Source organism: Macaca mulatta, chromosome 13 (genome assembly GCF_049350105.2).
Source record: "Macaca mulatta isolate MMU2019108-1 chromosome 13, T2T-MMU8v2.0, whole genome shotgun sequence".
NCBI lineage: Eukaryota > Metazoa > Chordata > Mammalia > Primates > Cercopithecidae > Macaca > Macaca mulatta.
The window spans coordinates 54,727,248-54,745,976 of record NC_133418.1 but is presented as its reverse complement, the minus strand read 5'-3'; the positions used below and the strand labels follow the sequence as shown (position 1 = coordinate 54,745,976).

Sequence of the window (18,729 nt, the reverse complement as noted above, 5' to 3'; positions counted from 1 at the left end):
AGTCCAGGCAAATCTACTACCCAAGCAGCTCAGTTTATAGGCCCAGAGGCCAAAAGAACCCTAGAGACCACTGCAGGGGTGACAGAGGGTTCGTTCATTCAAATTCAACAAGTAAATGTTTATAGCTGTCGGTAATCTCTGCAATCAGCACTCACTTCAGTTAAATCCTCTGTTAGAAAAATGAGTTAAATTCTCTGGAGAAGGAGTCAGAATCAGGGAGAGGCCAGACAACTCCCTCTTTTTCTCCTTGTGTATGTGTGAATGTGTCTGGTGTTCACAAGGTTCTTGAAGGAGTGGACGGAGAAGAGAAGTCCTGAAGCCTTTGCCACGAGCACATGTGAGAGGCTTTCTGGAGGCCAAGCCCAGACTTCCATCATGGGGACCTTGGCCACGGTACTTCACAGCTCTGTGCCTCAGCTTCCTCATCTGTAAAACGGGATGATCATAGAGCACCTGCCTCACAGAGTGGTTGTTAATGAATGTTAAGCAGTTAGAACAGTGCCCAGCCCAAGGTGAACAGGATACAAGTGTTTGCTACTATTAACAAAAGCAGAGGGAGCTTTTTGAAAATGTCATCTTTTGAGTCCCCTGAACACTCTCTTGCTCCTCTCTGTGAAGAAAGATTCCACACAGCCTGGCATGAGAGCAAACTCCCTTCCCAGGAGCTTTAGAAGCCAAAGAAGTGGCCGCAGATGAGGTGGAAGACAGCTACTGGCCACAGAACATTCCTTTGGAAACTCTTCTCTAAGCAGCCCACCAAGGGCCTTGGGTGTTGAGAGAGTCCAGCCAGCCACGATGGCTGCCACAGGCCTAAAACAAGGGTTGTGCTGTAGTTTGAATGTTTCTCCCAGAAAGTATGTATTGGAAACTTAACTTCCAACGCAAGTGCTGGGATGTGGAGCCCGAGAGGTGATCAGGCCATGGGGCAGAGTAAATGAATGCCATTATCATGAGAGTGGGTTCCTCACAAAAGGACAAATTTGGCTCCCTTTTCTCTCTTCCACTCTTTTCGCCTTTCCACCTTCCACCATGGGATGATGCAGCAAAGCCCCTTGATCTTGGACTTCCTAGCCTCCAGTACTGTAGGAAGTAAATCTCTGCTCATTATAAATTGCCCAGTCTGCGATATTCTGTGATAGCAGCACGAAATGGACTAACACAGGGTGTTTGAGAGGAATCCCACACTGGCTTACGGGAGCGCCATCTGCCACAAATGGAGTCTTCTAAGGGCGAGGGCTGGCCAAGGCTCCAATTCTTGGAGGAAAGGTTTCTTTTCTGTAGCCTGAAAGTCTGAGATAGAAAAGCAGAAGAGGAATAGTGACCAACTCCAGATGGAGTCCTTCTTAAGAGGTGGGGTAGGCCGAGCACGGTGGTTCATACCTGTAATCTCAGCACTTTGGGAGGCTGAGGCGGGCAGATCACAAGGTCAGGAGATCCAGACCATCCTGGCCAACATGGCAAAACTCCGTCTCCACTAAAATACAAAAAATTAGCCAGGCATGGTGGTACGCACCTGTAGTCCCAGCTACTTGGGAGGCTGAGGCAGGGGAATCGCTTGAACCTGGGAGGTAGAGGTTGCAGTGAGCCGAGATTGCGCCACTGCACTCCAGCCTGGCAACACAGCAAGACTCCGTCTCAAAAAAAAAAAAAAAAAGGGGGGGGTGGGGTAATCCAGTGCTAGTCAGTTAGTTGGTCTCATGGCAGGATACTACTTCAGACACATCAGTATTTGCAAAGAAGATAGACTACACGAGTCATTAAGAAATATTTATGTTCTTATATGGTAGAATCTGTTCTTCCCTCCAAATCTAGACTTTCTGAAAGGAAGTTAAACCTCTTCTCATCTCCTGCTCCATCTCCTCACCTAAGCCTCAGCATTTTCTTGTTCAATCAACAAACATCTTGAGCCAGTCTTGGGCCTTAGGTGAACTGATGTCACTGGTCCCCATCTGTTGTTACCTGCTCACTAGGGCTCAGAATGCCACTGCCTTTTGTCTATTTTGTTAAATGTTGTACCCCCAGTGTTTAGAATAATGCCTGGCTCACAGTATGTGCTCAGCAAGTAGCTGTTAAATGAATGCATGAATATGCTGCAGTGTCCATCGCCCTTCCTCAAGCCCATGCCACCCTCACACAGAGAGGTTCCACTATGGTTTCTTTTTATTATTATTATTATTATTATTTTGAGTCAAGGTCTCACTCTGTTTCCCAAGCTGAAGTGCAGTGGCAATTGTAGCTCACTGCAGCCTGGACCTCTAGGGCTCAGGTAATCCTCCCACCTCAGCCTCCTGAGTAACTGGGACTACAGACACAAGCTACTATACTCTGCTAATTTTTAAACTTTTTGTAGAGACGGGGTTTCCCTAAGTTTCCCGGGCTGGTCTTGAACTCCTGGGCTCAGGCAATCTTCCCACCTTGGCCTCCCAAAGTGCTGGGATTACAGGAGTGCGCCACCATGTGCACCCAGACTGTGGTTTCTTTTATCAATGTTTTTTTTCCATTTCTACATCCACTTTTATCTAATTCTGTTGTCTTCCTGACAAGCATACCAAATTGTCAATTTTATTTGTCTTAAGTGTATTTATTAAAGTTACAGATTTTCTTGTTTTCTAATTCATTAACTACTTATTTTATCTTAATTTGTTCCAGTTCCTTCCTGTCAGTTTATTTTTTGTTGTCTTGCTTCTTGAGTGTCCAACTTGCTCAGTTAAATTCTACCTGGTTTAATAATAAAGCATTTAATTCTAAGCATTTTTCTTTGAGAATTTAGCTGAGCCATATTTAGTAAACTTTGTAGTGTCTTCAACATCCTTAATTTCTCCATAGCTTGTGACTGCATGTAGAGAAAGACAATCTATCCCACTACCCACCCCCAAACTTCACCAGCCATTCTCCTGTTCTTTGAGAGGGAAATTGGTATCTACTCATTGTTTATAAAAAGCTTTTTGTAAATATACCTTCAAGCCACTTCCCTTCATCCCAGATACCACCCACCCCTCAGCTCCTGTTACATAGAGACTCAGGAGTCATGGGGGAGAGCCATGTGCTGGGCACTGTCTGCCCTTCAATAGCCCAGGGTTTCTCAGTGTCAGCACTATTAACACTTTGAGCTGGATAACTCTTTGTGGCCAGGCTGTCCTGTTCATTGTAGGATGTTTAACAGCATCCTGGCCTCTTTCTACCCACTAGATGCCAGCAGAATATGCACATGTGCACGTGCACATGCCCCATGTGCATACACATATATACACCCCAAGTTGTGACGACTAAAAATATCTCCAGACATTGCCAGATGTCCTGTCCTGGGGCTGGCGGGTAAAACTGTCCCTGTTTGAGAACCACTGATACAGTCCTTTAAAAGCCACAGCCATGGAGAAGTCAGGACACACAATCTTACCTCCCACCTCCGCAAAGGTCTGGCAGGACCAAGGCCTGGAGGTCCCACAGTGGGGCCCCCTGTGGTTAGGTGTAGGAGCTGCAAATGAGGCAGCGAAGGGGGCCAATTCTGTTTCCTTAGGTGGGTATAATTTTTCCCTCTTGCAGATGGAAAGAAAATAGGATCTAGGTGGCTTCTAGCTGGGAGGTACCTTCAAACTTAGGAGACCAAGAGGGTACAGGGGCAGGCTTCTCCAGCACCCAGTGGCCTTGGCCTCAGAGGGCATAAGAGGACACCAAGACTCATGGGAGCCCAGTCCAGCCCAGAAGGGAGAGGGCCAGATAGGATTCAGAGCTGAAGCCCTGGCCAAAGCAGACAGAACAGCCTTACTTCGTAGAGCCTCAGGGTACAAGAGCATCGGCAGCCCCTCTGTTCTCTGAAAGCAAGTGGGATCTGTACTTGGTCATAAAAAGATGCCCATTACTCTTTACATAAAATAACATCCTAATCATTCAGCGCTATTAACGTGTGAAATGCACATACCTTGACCTAGCAGGTACATTGCTATGAATGTATTTTATGGATATAACAGCACAAGTGCTCAGGGTCTACAGAGAAGCTGTGGCATACTAATCCAGAGTGCAGCCTTAGGGCCTGGCTGCCTGGGTTCAAGTCCCAGATCTACCACCTACCAGATATGTGATCTTGGGAAAGTTACTGACCTCTTTGCAACAGAGTTCCTTCATCACGAAGTACAGGCAGTAAAAGGACCTATTCCTTGGGCTGTTACTAAGATTATGTAACTTACCATATTCCAACAACATAGTCTGTGGTCAATAAATGCTAGCTAAAAATCTGGGAATTTAAATGCCAGTCATTGGTTAAATACATGTGGCATATTCATTCTGTGAAATACTGAGTAGCCATTAAAAGAAATGAAATAGAACTATATCTACTTAAGCCGGGCGCAGTGGCTCACACCTGTAATCCCAGCACTTTGGGAGGCTGAGGTGGGTGGATCACCTGAGGTCAGGAGTTCTAGACCAGCCTAACCAACATGGAGAAACCCCGTTTCTACTAAAAAAAAAATACAAAATGAGCCGGGCATGGTGGCGCATGTCTGTAATCCCAGCTACTTGGGAGGCTGAAGCAGAATTGCTTGAACCCTGGAGGTGGAGGTTGCTGTGAGCCAAGATCGCACCATTGCACTCCGGCTTGGGCAATGAGAATGAAACTGTCTCCAAAAAAAAAAAAAACAAAAACAAAAACCTATATCTACTTAAATAAGAACTTATTTAACAATAAGTAATAAATAAAAATATATATATAAAATAGAAAAATTGTGCTAAATTTTATAATAAAGATATACATACAGAAAAGTATATCTCATTTGAAGTTATTTGCATATAAAAAGAGCTATGCAGAAATAGCTATGTGAATTTAACTACATAGAAAGTTTCTAGAACCCTCAAGAAGCTCATTATATCTAGGGAGAGGGACTGGAGGACCAAGGAACTTTTGCTTTCTCCTTTGGTACTGTTTGAGTCTCCTACTATTAGCATGTATTTTTATTTATTTACTTACAGACAAAGAGTCTCACTTTGTTGCCCAGGATGGAGTGCAGTGGTGCGATCTCAGCTCACTGCAACCTCTGCCTCCTGGGTTCATGCAATTCTCATGCCTCAGTCTCTCGAGTAGCTGGGACTACAGGTACGCTCCATCACGCCCAGCTAATTTTTGTATTTTTAGTAGAGACAGGGTTTCACTATGTTGCCCAGGCTGGTCTTGAACTCCAGACCTCAAGTGATCTGCCCGCCTCAGCCTCCCAAAGTATTGGGATTACAGGCATGAGCCACCGTGCCTGGCCTATTTAAAAAAAAAAAATAATATTCATCTTTTTGAAAAGAATGAGATAGATTTATCTCATTCTTATTCATTCATTTCCACTGCTGTGGAAAATTTTTCAAGATTTATTAATTTTTTTAAGTGATAGAATATGAGTAATATAATACAAGTCACAGGAACGAATCTCCTTCACAAATCCAAGTGTGCAAGAAATCAAGTTTTAGTCTATAACTGAACTCATTGATTATAGTGAGCTTCAAACTTGACAATAGAAAACTTAATTTCAGGTATGTCTGAAATCTCCAGAATACTGAGAAGTGCCAGGCATGGGGCTGCCGATGAAGTCAGCAGAGGCCCGGTCTGGCAGCCTCTGCTGCTCTGTGCCTCTTGGGGCAGCCAGGAACCTTGGATCAGGTTGCCTGTGTCTTCACAGCCTAGTCCAACCTTGTCCAATCCACAGCCTGTGGGCCACATGCAGCCCAGGACAGCTTTGAATGTGGCCCAATGCAAATTTGTAAACTTTCTTAAAACATTATGAGATTTTGTGATTTTTTTTTTCTAGCTCATCAGCTATTGTGTTAGTGTATTTTAGGTGTGGCCCAAGACAATGCTTCTTCTTCCAATGTGGCCCAGGGAAGCCAAAAGATTGGACACCCCTGGCTAGCCTTACCATGTGAATGCCTCTTTCTGGGATTGTAGTCCTGCCCCCAGCCAGACTGGGGAGGACAGGGCTAAAAGGGTTGGGGTCCTTTCCACTCCCAAGGAAATCCTTCTTCCATCGTTTCCAGTCAAGGCATTCAGTCTGTGCAAGAGAATCCTTGTCCTTTGATGAGCTACTCAGCAAATCCTGGAGTTGCCCTAAATGCTTAAGCTTTCAGCACACAAAAGCCAGAGATGCCTGAAGATTAATTCAGTTTTCTAACCTGAAAAGCTGCTCTGGAGGTAATAAGCTCCATCAATGTGAGGGCAGAAAAAGGGAAAATTCAGGGGAGAAAAAAATTAATTTCTCAGATACTATCCCAGCCACTCACATGCAAAGCAAAAAGTTTGAACATTTCCACCAAATAATTAATAGTGCCTACCTGTATGGTAGGCTTTAGAGAGGTGCAAGGAGAGCATTTATATATTAGTCTATATATTTCCAAACTGTTTGGATTTTTAAATGATGAAGCTGTATTCAGCACTGCTTATATAACTTACTGTTTTTTATTTATTTATTTATTTATTTATTTATTTATTTATTTATTTATTTTGAGATGGAGTCTTGCTCTGTCACCCAGGCTGGAGTGCAGTGGCATGATCTTGGCTCACTGCAACCTCTGCCTCCTAGGTTCAAGCGATTCTCCTGCCTCAGCCTCCCAAGTAGCTGGGATTACAGGCATGCACCATCCCGCCCCACTAATTTTTGTATATTTTAGTGGAGGTGGGGTTTACCATGTTGGGCAGGCTGGTCTCAAACTCCTGGCCTCAGGTGATCCGCCTGCCTCGGCCTCCCAAAGTGCTAGGATTACAGGCATGAGCCACCGTGCCCAGCCATAACTTATTATTTTAAATAAATAAATACCCACACATCTTTTGCCTCCAGGGGGACAATGCAGGCTACATCTGTCTAGTAAGCTGGTGGGCAGACCTTTGGGAAGCCTATTTTCATGAGGGGTAGAAGGGTTCTGAAGGAAATAACTCTAAGGGAAGAAGGAAAACAGGCACAACAAGCTGATCCAGAGAGAGTTTTGTTCAACAGAAAGAACTGATTCTGGGCTGGACTGGTATTTGTAATTTAGCTGCATCTGTGGGGCAAAGCCCCCCGGCTCTATAAGGCAATGCAGGGACCAGCAGCCCCACAGCACTGCTCCTATAGGAGTGTCCATGACTCCCAGCAGGTATGGGGTACCTGATGGGTGTGGCTGTGTCCAGCAAAACTGATAGCTACATGGGGTGTGGTAGGGGCAAAGAGAAGTCACACAGCTGGAGGAGGGGAAAAGATGGGAAGGTAATGGTAACTGTCTAACCTTGTCCACTAGCACAGGGGAGTCACACACCCTGGGGATGCCTAAAATGCTCATGGGATGAGGGTGTGTGAACTAGACAGGGGTCTAGTTCCTATACTCGCAGGTAGGGGTAAGGGAGACGCACGAGTGGACAAGCTCTAAGTATGTGATAAGGGCACAAGAGTCCAGGTGTGTGTACAGGTGGGGAGAATAAGAGAGGGAGCCACAAAGTCTACAGGGGAGGGACCAGGAAGGTCTCCTCAACAGCTGACGTGGAGTGATTCACAGTTGGACAGATAGGCAGTAGGGATTTGCGTGGCAAGGGTGGAGGGCACAGGGAACTCCATGTGCAAAGGCCTGGAGCTGACAGAGCGAGCAAGCAGCGTTTGGGGGGAACTGAAATCAGTTTGGGCTGATGATAACGAATACAAGGGAGTGGTAGACAACAAGGCCACAAAGGTTGTGTTTCATGATAAGGAATTTGGACTTGATCCTGCAGGCAGTGGCGAAGCTCACAAGAGAAGTATTTAACAGGAAATTAGATGATCAAATTTTCCAGTAAAGTTTTTCACCACAACACTCTCATCTCTCTTAGTTAATTCCCACCCAGGCTGCAGTCTGAACGTGAGAGCTGCTTCCTCCAGGAAGTGTTCCCTGAAAACCCTCAGACTCAGCCCTCAGCCAAAACTTCTAGGGGTTCTCAAGCACCTCTGCCATCTTTCCCCACTGCACTGGGTCCTAATGACCTGTGCCCTGTCCTTTTCTCTCTTCCTTCATATGCTGTGAGTGCTGGAGGTCAGCACAGTATCTGTTGTGTCCTACCTATGTTGTATTCCCACAGCCTGCAGAGAGCCTAGTATGATAAGTACTCAATAAGTATTTATATAATGAAAAACACATTATCCTTAGTAAACTAATGCAGGAACAGAAAACCAACTACCACATGTTCTCACTTACAAGTGGGAGCTAAATGATGAGAACTCATGAACACAAAGAGAGGAGCAACACACACTGGGACCTCCTTGAGGGTGGAGGGTAGGGAGTTGGGAAAACGGAAAAGAGCAGAAAAAATAACTCCTGGGTACTAGGCTTAGTACCTGGGTAACGAAATAATCTGTACAACAAACCCCTGTGACACGAGTTTAACTATATAACAAATTTGCACATGTACTCCTGAACCTAAATTAAAAGTTAAAAAAAAAAAAAAGAAGTGTGAGAAGATCACTCTCGTGGTTTCCAACCAGAACTGTAGAGTACAGGTTGAAAACAGGTGGCAGGCGGCCAGGAAGAAGACCCTTGCAATCGTTCAGGTGAGAAGGGATGAGTGCCTGAGCTGAGGCAGTGGTGGAGGGGCTGGAGAGCAAGGAGAGACTGGGAAAATGTTTAGGCGGCAAACTGATAGGCCAGGTGAGCAGAGGAGGGAAGGAAGGGAGCCAGATAAGGGAAGGAGGACTCCTGGGATTCTGGCTTAAGCGGTTGAACAGATGATGGATTAACCAAGACTGCCTATTCCGGAAGAGGAAGCAATGTATCAGGGAAGATGAAGAAACCAGTTTAACATGCTTTGACTTGCCTGTAGAGCATACAGGTGGAAAGGTCTCTGGTGGAACCACAAAACGGGAGCCTGGGACAGACATGTGGATTGAAGATAGAGATTTGGGAGCTACCAGCCTGCAGGTGATGGTTGAAGACCAGGGAGGAAATAAGATCACCCAGGGAGAGGAGGAGGAGACGAAACAACAAGAATGCCAACCTGTAAAGAGTGAGCTGAGGAGGAGCCATGGAGAGAAAGGGAAGCATGAGAGAGGGAGGAAAAGCAGGAGCTGAGAGCAGCATCACTGCTAAGGGAGGAGCAGCTTCGGGGGCCAGCAAACAGAGTCCAACAGTGTGGAGAAACAGAGCCTGCCCAGGCCTCCATTTACAACTGAGGAAAATGAGGCCAAGGGAGGCTGATCAAGGGTGCTGGAGGCATGTGCCATTAGTACCCATGGTCATATAGGCCATGGCTCTCAAATTATGATTCCTGGACTCCTGGGTCCCCAAGACCCTTCCCAGGGGATCCAAGAGGTCAACATCATTTTCATAATAATACCAAGAGTTTTTCTGCAGCATTCCCTTTGCGGACATTTGCACTGATAATGCGAAAGCAATAGTATTTGGTGCCTTCTAGAGCCTTAATCAATGAAGAGGCACCAAACTGCACCAGGAGTCATAGTCTTCACCCCCACGTACTTGCAGTTCAACAGAAAGGCAAACTTCATGTAAGAATGTCCGTGATAGAGTAATAATTATTAATTTTATTAAAACGTATCCCTTGAATACATGTCTTATTAATACTCTGTACACAAAGCACTTCTGCTGAATACCGAAGCACTTACCTAATTGTTTGAATTGCAAGCTGACCTACCTGCTTTTTCATAGAACATCATTTATATTACGAAAAAAAAGACTAACAAACTATGATTATTCAGACTTGGGTATCTGGCAAACATTTTCTCAAAAATGAATGAAGCGAACCTGTCACCTCATAGAAAACAACTGACAGTATTTGTTGCCAACTGTAAAATTGGAGCTGCAAGTGAAGATTTAAAATTTTAGAAAATGTGTATCCATGTTGGTAGATACCTTAAGACTTCTTAACACCTCAAGACTTTTCTGATGAAATCAGTGGTAACACTGACAAATATTAATTTTTGGTATTACAGACTGAAATGTGCCTATATTTAGAAGATGTGTATAATTCACTGAACCATCATTTTCAAAATGACCAATGTATGATGTTACAAAATCAGGCATGAATAAAAAACCCATTCAAAGTGCAAGATAGAGCAATGAAGTTTACTATAGAAAGGTATGAGTTCACTGATATGGATTCAACTAATTTTTTACACATATTACAACTAATTTTTCAGAAACTGCCATTTGTCTAATTTTGATGACATACCAAAGAAGAGTATCCACCATGATCTAAAAAGGTTATTAAAATGCTATTTTTTCCAACTCCAAATCTGTATGTAGCGGGATTTCCTTCATCTACTTCATTCAAAACAACATACATAACAGACTGAATACAAAAACAGATATGAGAATCCAGCTGTCTTCTACTACTATTATCTACATTTTTTTTGTTTTAGAGAAGACAGTTGTTTTTATAAAAAGTATGTTGGCTGAGCGCAGTGGCTCATGCCTGTAATCCCAGCACTTTGGGAGGCCAAGGTGAGTGGATCACTTGAGGTCTGGAGTTCAAGACCAGCCTGGCCAATATGATGAAACCCCATCTTTACTACAAAATACAAAAACTAGCCGGGTGTGGTGGTGGGCACTCGTAATGGCACATTTTTCCAAAATACTAATTGTAACGTTTATCATATTTTGGATATGGTAAATATTGTTAAAACCACTAAATAAAAGTTATTTGGGGTTGTCTGTAATTTTTAAGAGTGTAAAAGGGCATATCATTGGATTTGTCAATGACTTCTTGAATATAACACCCAAGGCACAGGCAACAGAAGAAAAAAAAATATATTGGACCTCATGAAAATTAAACACTTTTTTGCATCAAACGGCACTTTCAGCAGAGTAAAAAAGGTGATGCACAGAATGGGGAAAATATTTGAAAAGCACATCTCTAGTATGGTTTAACATGCTAGGATACATAGAGAAATCTAAATATTCCACAACAGAAAAACCAAACAACCCCATTCAAAAAGGGCAAAGGACTTGAACAGACATTTCTCCAAAGAAGATATACAAGCACAATAAGCCCACAAAAAGATGCTCGAAATCGTAAAAAGCATGGGGAAAAAAAAAAAGGAGACATATGGTACTACATCAAACTAAAAAATTTCTGTGCAACAGAGGATACAATCAGGAGTGAAAAGGCAGCCGGGTGCAGTGGCTCACGCCTGTAATCCTAACACTTTGAGAGGCCGAGGCAGACAGTTCACGTGAGCCTACGAATTCAAGACCAACCTGGGTAACATGGTGAAATCTCATCTCTACAAAAAATACAAAAATTAGCCCGATATGGTGGCATGTGTCTATGGTCCCAGCTATTTGGGAGGCTGAGGTGGGAGGATCCCTTGAGCCAGGGAGGTTGAGACTGCAGTGAGCCACATTCATGCCATTGTACTCCAGGGATGATAGAGCAAGATCCTGTCTCAAAAAAAAAAAAAAAAAAAAAAGAGTGAAAAGGCAACCCACAGAATGGGAAAAAATATTTGCAAATCATGTATCTGAAAAGGACTTACTATTCAGAATATATTTTTAAAATTCCTACAACTCAACAACAAAGAGCAAATGCCTTCATTTTTAAAATGGGTAAAGCACTTGAATAGACATTTCTCCTAAGAAGAGACACAAATGGCCAACAATCATATGTAAAGATGCTCAACATCACTAATCATTAGAAAAATGCAAATCAAAACCACAAAGAATTATCACCTCACACCCATTAGGTTGGATACTACCAAAAATTTAAAAACAGACCCAACTATATGTGGCCTATAAAGATTAAATTCACATTTAAGAACACACATAGAATGAAAGTGAAAGGCTCAGGCAAATGGAAACCAAAGAGAGCAGGGGTAGCTATACTTAGATAAAATAGACTCAGTAAAAAACTGTAAAACAAGACAAAGAACATCATTACATAATTATAGAGGATCAATTTATCAAGACAATACAACAACTGTAAATATACAGTTGACCCTTGAACAACACGGGTTTGAACTGCACGGGTCCACTTATATGCAGATTTTTTCCAACCAAATGAGGATCGAAAATACAGTATTCACAGGATGGGAAACCCATGTATATGGAGGGCCAACTTTTCATATACATAGGTTCTGCAGGGTAACTGCGGGACTTGAATGGTGCAGTTTTTGTTATACACAGTGGTACTGGAAGCAATCCCACACCAAGGGACAACTGTAAATACACCCAACATCAAAGCATCTAGATACATAAGGCAAATATCAATACATCTTGAGAGATTATAATACAATAATAGTAGGGAACTTCAGGCCAGGCATAGTGGCTCACACCTGTAATCCCAGCACTTTGGGAGGCTGACGCAGGTGGATCACTGGAGGTCAGGGGTTCAAGACCAGCCTGGCCAACATGGCGAAACCACGTCTCTACTAAAACGACAAAAATTAGCTGGACATGGTGACTCCCACCTGTAATCCCAGCTACTCGGGAGGCTGAGGGAGGAGAATCACTTGAACCCAGGAGGCAGAGGCTGCAGCAAGCCGAGATTTCACCACTGCCCTCCAGCCTAGGTGACAGAGCAGGGCTCCATTTCAATAATAATAATAATAATAGTAGGAGACTTCAATAGTCCACTTTCAATAAAGCCAGAAAATCGAAAAGGAAACATCAAACTTGAACTACACTTTAGACCAAAGGAACCTAATAGACATATAAAGAACATTCCATCCAACAGCAGTAGAAAATACATTCTTCCCAGGTGCACATGGAACATCCTTGAGGACAACTCACATGTTAGGCCCCAAAACAAGTCTTAATAAGCTTTAGAAGACTGAAATCATACCAAGTATCTTTTCTGACCACAATGGTATGAAACTAGAAATAATAAAAGGAATTTTGGAAAATTTCACAAATACAAAGAAATTGAACAACATGCTTGTGAACAATAGCCAGACAAGGACACTACAAGAAAAGAAAATTATAGACCAATGGGACTACATCAGCATAGATGCAAAAATCCTCAATAAGGCCAGGAGCAATGTGACTCACACCTGTAATACCAGCACTTTAAAAGACTGAGACAGGAGGATTACTTGAGCCCAGGAGTTTGAGGCTGCAGTAAGCCAAGATTATGCCACTGCACTCCAGCCTGGGTGACAAAGCAAGACCAGCAAACCGAATTCAACAACACATTAAAAAGATCATCCAGGCCAGGCTCGTGTCTGTAATCCCAGCACTTTGGAAAGCCAAGGCAGGTAGACCACTTGAGGTCAGGAGTTTGAGACCAGCTTGGCCAACATGGTGAAGCCCCATCTCTAATGAAAATACAAAAACTAGCAGGGCATGGCGGCAGGTGCCTGTAATCCCAGCTACTCAGGAGGCTGAGGCATAAGAATTGCTTGAACCTACGAGGCAGAGGTTGCAGTGAGCTGAGATCACACCACTGTCCTCCAGCCTGGACGACAGGGCAGCAGAGTGAAACTCTGTCCCCACTAAGGAGAAAAAAAAAAACGATCATCCATTATGTTCAATTGGGATTTATTACTGGAATGCAAGGATGGTTCAACATACACAAATCAATAAATATGATACACCACATTAACAGGAGGAAGGACAAAAGTCCAATGATCATCTCAATTTTTTTTTTTTTTTTTTTTTTTTTTTTACATGGAGTCTGGCTCTGTCACCCAGGCTGGAGTGCAGTGGCGCAATCTCGGATCACTGCAAGCTCCACCTCCTGGGTTCACGCCATTCTCCTACCTCAGCCTCCTGAGTAGCTGGGACTACACGCGCCCACCACCACGCCTGGCTAACTTTTTTGTATTTTTAGTAGAGACAGGGTTTCACCATGTTAACCAGGATGGTCTTGATCTCCTGAGCTTGTAATCCACCTGCCTCGGCCTCCCAAAGTGCTGGGATTACAGGCATGAGCCACCACGCCCAGCCTGATCATCTCAATTGATGGAGAAAGGTATTCAACAAAATTCAACATCCTTTCATGATTAAAAACTCTCAATAAATTAGGCATAGAAGGAATGGACCTCAACACAATAAGGATCATATACAATAAGCCCACAGCTAACATCATATTGAATAGTGAAAATTGAAAGCTTTCTTCTTAAGATTAATAATAAGACAGGCTGGGCGTGGTGGCTCACACCTGTAATCCCAGCACTTTGTGAGGCTGAGGCGGGCGGATCACGAGGTCAGGAGATCAAGACCATCCTGGCTAACACGGTGAAACCCCATCTCTGCTAAAAATACAAAAAATTAGCCAGGGCTGGTGGCAGGCGCCTGTAGTCCCAGCTACTCGGGAGGCTGAGACAGGAGAATGGTGTGAACCCGGGAGGCGGAGCTTGCAGTGAGCCGAGATCGTGCCACTGCACTCCAGCCTGGGCGATGAGCAAGACTCCATCTCAAAAAAAAAAAAAAAAAAAAAAAGATTAGTAATAAGACAAGAATGCTTATTCTGGACACTTCTATTCAACATAGTATTGGAAATCCTAGCCACAACAACTAGGCAAGAGAAAGAAATAAAATTTGTATAAATCGCAAAGGAAAAAGTTAAATTGTGTTTGTTGATGACATGATCTTTAGATAGATAGACAATAGTAAAAAATCACCAAAAAATGTTAGAACTGATAAACATATTCAGTAAAGTTGCAGGATACAAAATCAACATGCATTTGCTTGTCTGATAGTATTTTTTAAAAAAAGAAACAAAAATCAACATGCAAAATTCAGTACTGTTTGTATACAATAACAATAAACTATCAAAAAAATGAAGAAAACAATCTCATTTACAATAGCTATTTTAAAATACTTAGGAATAGGCTGGGTGCAGTGGCTAATGCCTGTAATCCCAACACTTTGGGAGGCCAAGGTGGGAGGATTGCCTGAGCTCAGGAATTTGAGACCACACTGGGCAACATGGTGAAAACCCCATCTCTACTAAAATACAAAAAATGAACCAGGTGTGGTGGTGTGTACCTGTTTAGAAGGCTGAGGCACGAGAATCACTTGAGCCCAGGAGGCGGAAGCTGCAGTGAGCCGAGATCACGCCACTCCAGCTTGGACAACAGAGTGAAACTCCATCTCAAAATAATAATAATAATAATAATAAAATAAATAAATAAATAAATAAATAAATAAATAAATAAATAATACTTAGGAATAAATGTAATCAAAGAAATGAAAGATCTGTACACAGAAAACACCGTTGAAACACTGATGAAAGAAACTGAAGAGGACACACACAAAACATGGAAAGATATGCTGTGTCCATGGATTGGAAGAATTAACATTAAAATGCCCATACTACCCAAAATGATCTACAGATTCAATGCAATCTCTATCAAAATACTAATAAAATTCTTCACAAAAATAGAAAAAACAACTCTGAAATTCCTATAGAACCACAAAAGACCCCAAATAGCCAAAGCAATCTGGAGAAAAAAGAACAAGGCTAGAGGTATCATACTATCTGTCTCCAAAATACACTACAAAGCTGTAGTAACCAAAACAGCATGGTACCACCAAAAAACAGACACATAGACTAATGGAAAAAAATAAAGAACCCAGAAATACATCCATATATTTACAGTCAACTGATTTTCAACAAAGGTCCCAAGAACATACACTGGGGAAAGGACAGCCTACTCAATAAATGGTGCTGGAAAAACCAGATATTCAAATACAGAAGAATGAAATTAGATGTTCATTTCACACCATATACAAAAATCAAAAGTGGATTAAAGACAAACATAAGACCTGAAACTGTAAAACTACTAGAAGAAAGCATAGGGGAAAAGCTTCATGACATTAGTCTGGGCAAAAATTTTGGATATGACTCCAAAAGCTCAGGCAACAAAAGCAAAAATTGACAAATAGGATTACATCAAACTGAAACTCTTCTGCACAGCAAAGGAAACAATATAGTGAAGAGACAACCTACAGAGTGAGAGAATACATTTGCAAACCATGTATCTGAGAAGGGGTTATGATCTAAAGTGTATATAAGAAACTCAAACAACTCAGTAGGAAGAAAACAAATAACTAGAGTTTTAAAATGATCAAAGGACTTGAACAGACATTTCCCAAAAGAAGACATACAAATGGCCAACAGGAATCTGAAAAGGTGCTCAACTGCACTAATCACCAGAGAAATGCAATTCAAAACAATGACATATCACCTCACTCTTGTTAGAATGGCTATTACAAAAAAGAAGAAAGATGACAAGTATTGGCAAGGACGTTGAGAAAAGGAAACCCTTGCACATTACTGATGGAAATGTGAATTAGTACAGCCATTATGAAAAACACTATGGTGATTCCTCAAAAATTTAAAAGTAGAACTACCATATGATCCAGCAATATCACTACTGGGTATACATCTAAGGGAAATGAAATCAGTATGTTGAAGAGATACTCACACTCCCATGTTCATTACAGCATTATTCACAATAGCCAAGATATAAAATCAATGCAAGGGTCCATCAGCAGATGAATGAAGAAAATGTGATACATACACACAATGGAGTACCATTCATCCTTTAAAAAGAAGAAAATCCTGTCATTTGTGACAACATGGACGAACCTGGAAGATATTATGTCAAGTGAAATAAGCCAGGTACAGAAAGACCTCACTTATATATGGAGTATAAAATAGTTGAACTCATAGAAATAGAGAGTAAAATGGTGGTTACCAGAGGGTGGGGGGTGAGGAGATTGGAAAGATGTCAAAGGACACAAAATTTGTTAGACAGGAGGAACAAGTTCAAGAGAGCGACTGTATGTCATGCTGACTACAGTAAGTAACAATACATTGTATATTTGAAAATTGCTAAGAGAATTAAGTGGTCTTATCACAAAAAATGGGAAGTATATGAGGCAATGCATATGTTCAATAGGTTAATTTAGCCATTCCACAATGTGTGTGTGTGTGTGTATATATATACATATATCAAAACATCATGTTGTATACCATAAATCCATATAATTTTTACTTGTCAAAACACACATTTTTTAAAAATCAAAAATAACAAGTGCTGGCAATGATATGGAGAAATTGAACCCCTAATGTAGTGTTACTGGGAATACAAAATGGTGCAGCTGCTGGAGAAAACAACATGGCAGTTCCTCAAATAATTGAAAATAGAATTACCATATGATCTAGCAATTCTACTTCTGGTTATATAACCAACTGAATTGAAAGCAGAGTCCTGAAGAGGTATTTATCCACTCATATTTGTCACAGTATTATCACAATAGCAAGCAAGGTATAAGCAACCCAAATGTCTATCAGTGATGAATGGATGGACAAAATGTGGTGTATACATACAATGGAATGTTGTTCAGCCATAAGAAGGAAGTTCTGAAACATGCTACAATATAAACATTTAAGACATTGTGGGCCAGGCACGGTGGCTCACGCCTGTGATCCCACCACATTGGGAGGCAGAGGTGGGCGGATCATCTGAGGTCAGGAGTTTTGACTAGCCTGGCTAACATGGTGAAACCCCGTTTCTACTATAAATACAAAAAATTACCCGGGGTGATGGAACACACCTGTAATCCCAGCTACTTGGGAGGCTGAGGCAGGAGAATCACTTGAACCTGGGAGGCGGAGGCTGCAGTGAGCTGAGATCATGCCATTGCACTCAAGCTTGGGCAAAAAAAAAAAAGACATTGTGCAGGGTGATGTAAGCCACACAGGGAGATGTGCTATATGATTCCACTTACTTGGGGTGCCTAATCAGATTCATGGAGAACAGAGGATACTGGTGGTGATCAGGGGTTGAGGGAGGGAGGAATAGGGAGTTTTCATTTAATATGGATAGAGTTTCAATTTTCAAGATGAAAAGAGTTCTAGAGATAAAGAGTGGTGATGCTTGCACAATATAAATGTACTCAATACAACTGAACTGCATACTTAAAAATGTTGTGTGTATTTTACCACAGCTTTTTAAATTTTTTAATTATATAATAGAAGCTGTATGTCCATTGAAAAACGCTCCCCATTGCTCCCTCCCCCAGTCCCTGGTGGTCACCATTCTATTCTTATGTATGTGGAATATGCATCATATAGGTAGAATCACATGGTGTTTTTCCTCCTGTAACTGGCTTGTTTCATTTGGCACAGTATTCTCTAGGTTTATCCATGTTGTTACAGATAGCAAGATTTCCTTCTTTTTTAAAGTTGTATAGTATTCCATCATGTGTACATAACGTTTTTTTCATCCATTCTTTTGTATGCAAGATGAATAAATTCTTTTTTTTTTTTTTTTTTTTTGAGACAGAGTCTTGCTCTGTCCCCCAGGCTGGAGTGCAGTGGCGTGATCTCAGTTCACTGCAAGCTCCGCCTTCCAGGTTCATGCCATTCTCCTGCCTCAGCCTCCCCAGCAGCTGGGACTACAGGCACACACCGCCATGCCTGGCTAATTTTTTGTATTTTTAGTAGAGACGGGGTTTCACTGTGTTAGCCAGGATGGTCTCAATCTCCTGACCTCATGATCGGCCCGCCTCAGCCTCCCAAAGTGCTGGGATTACAGGCATGAGCCACCTTGCCTGGCCAAGATAAATAAATTCTAGATATCTGCTGTACAATATAGTACCTATAGTTAACGATAAGGTATTGGGCACTTTAAAATACACTAAGAGAATACATGTTATCTTTTTTTTTTTTTTTGAGACAGAGTCTCACTCTGTCGCCAGGCTGGAGTGCAGTGGCACTATCTCGGCTCACTGCAACCTCCGCCTCCCGGGTTTAAGCGATTCTCCTGCCTCAGCCTCCTGAGTAGCTGCGACTAT

At 42.2% G+C, this 18,729-nt stretch overlaps 1 protein-coding gene across 17 annotated transcripts in view; it reads right to left on the bottom strand.

The window, feature by feature from the left end:
* Positions 1 to 18,729, bottom strand: part of LOC106993001 (uncharacterized) — a 138,349-nt gene that overhangs the window by 36,041 nt on the left and 83,579 nt on the right. For 5 of the 17 annotated variants that reach the window (XR_013402745.1, XR_013402726.1, XR_013402737.1 and 2 more), the window contains 3 exons: positions 1,381 to 1,474; positions 1,194 to 1,290; positions 156 to 426 (listed from right to left, as the gene is read on the bottom strand). The exons of 11 other annotated variants lie outside the window; for them this stretch is intronic. The gene's annotated coding sequence lies outside the window, so the exon portion shown is untranslated. The remainder of the gene's footprint in view (positions 1 to 155; positions 427 to 1,193; positions 1,291 to 1,380; positions 1,475 to 18,729) is intronic. One more of the 17 variants, XR_013402729.1, reaches the window with a different exon arrangement.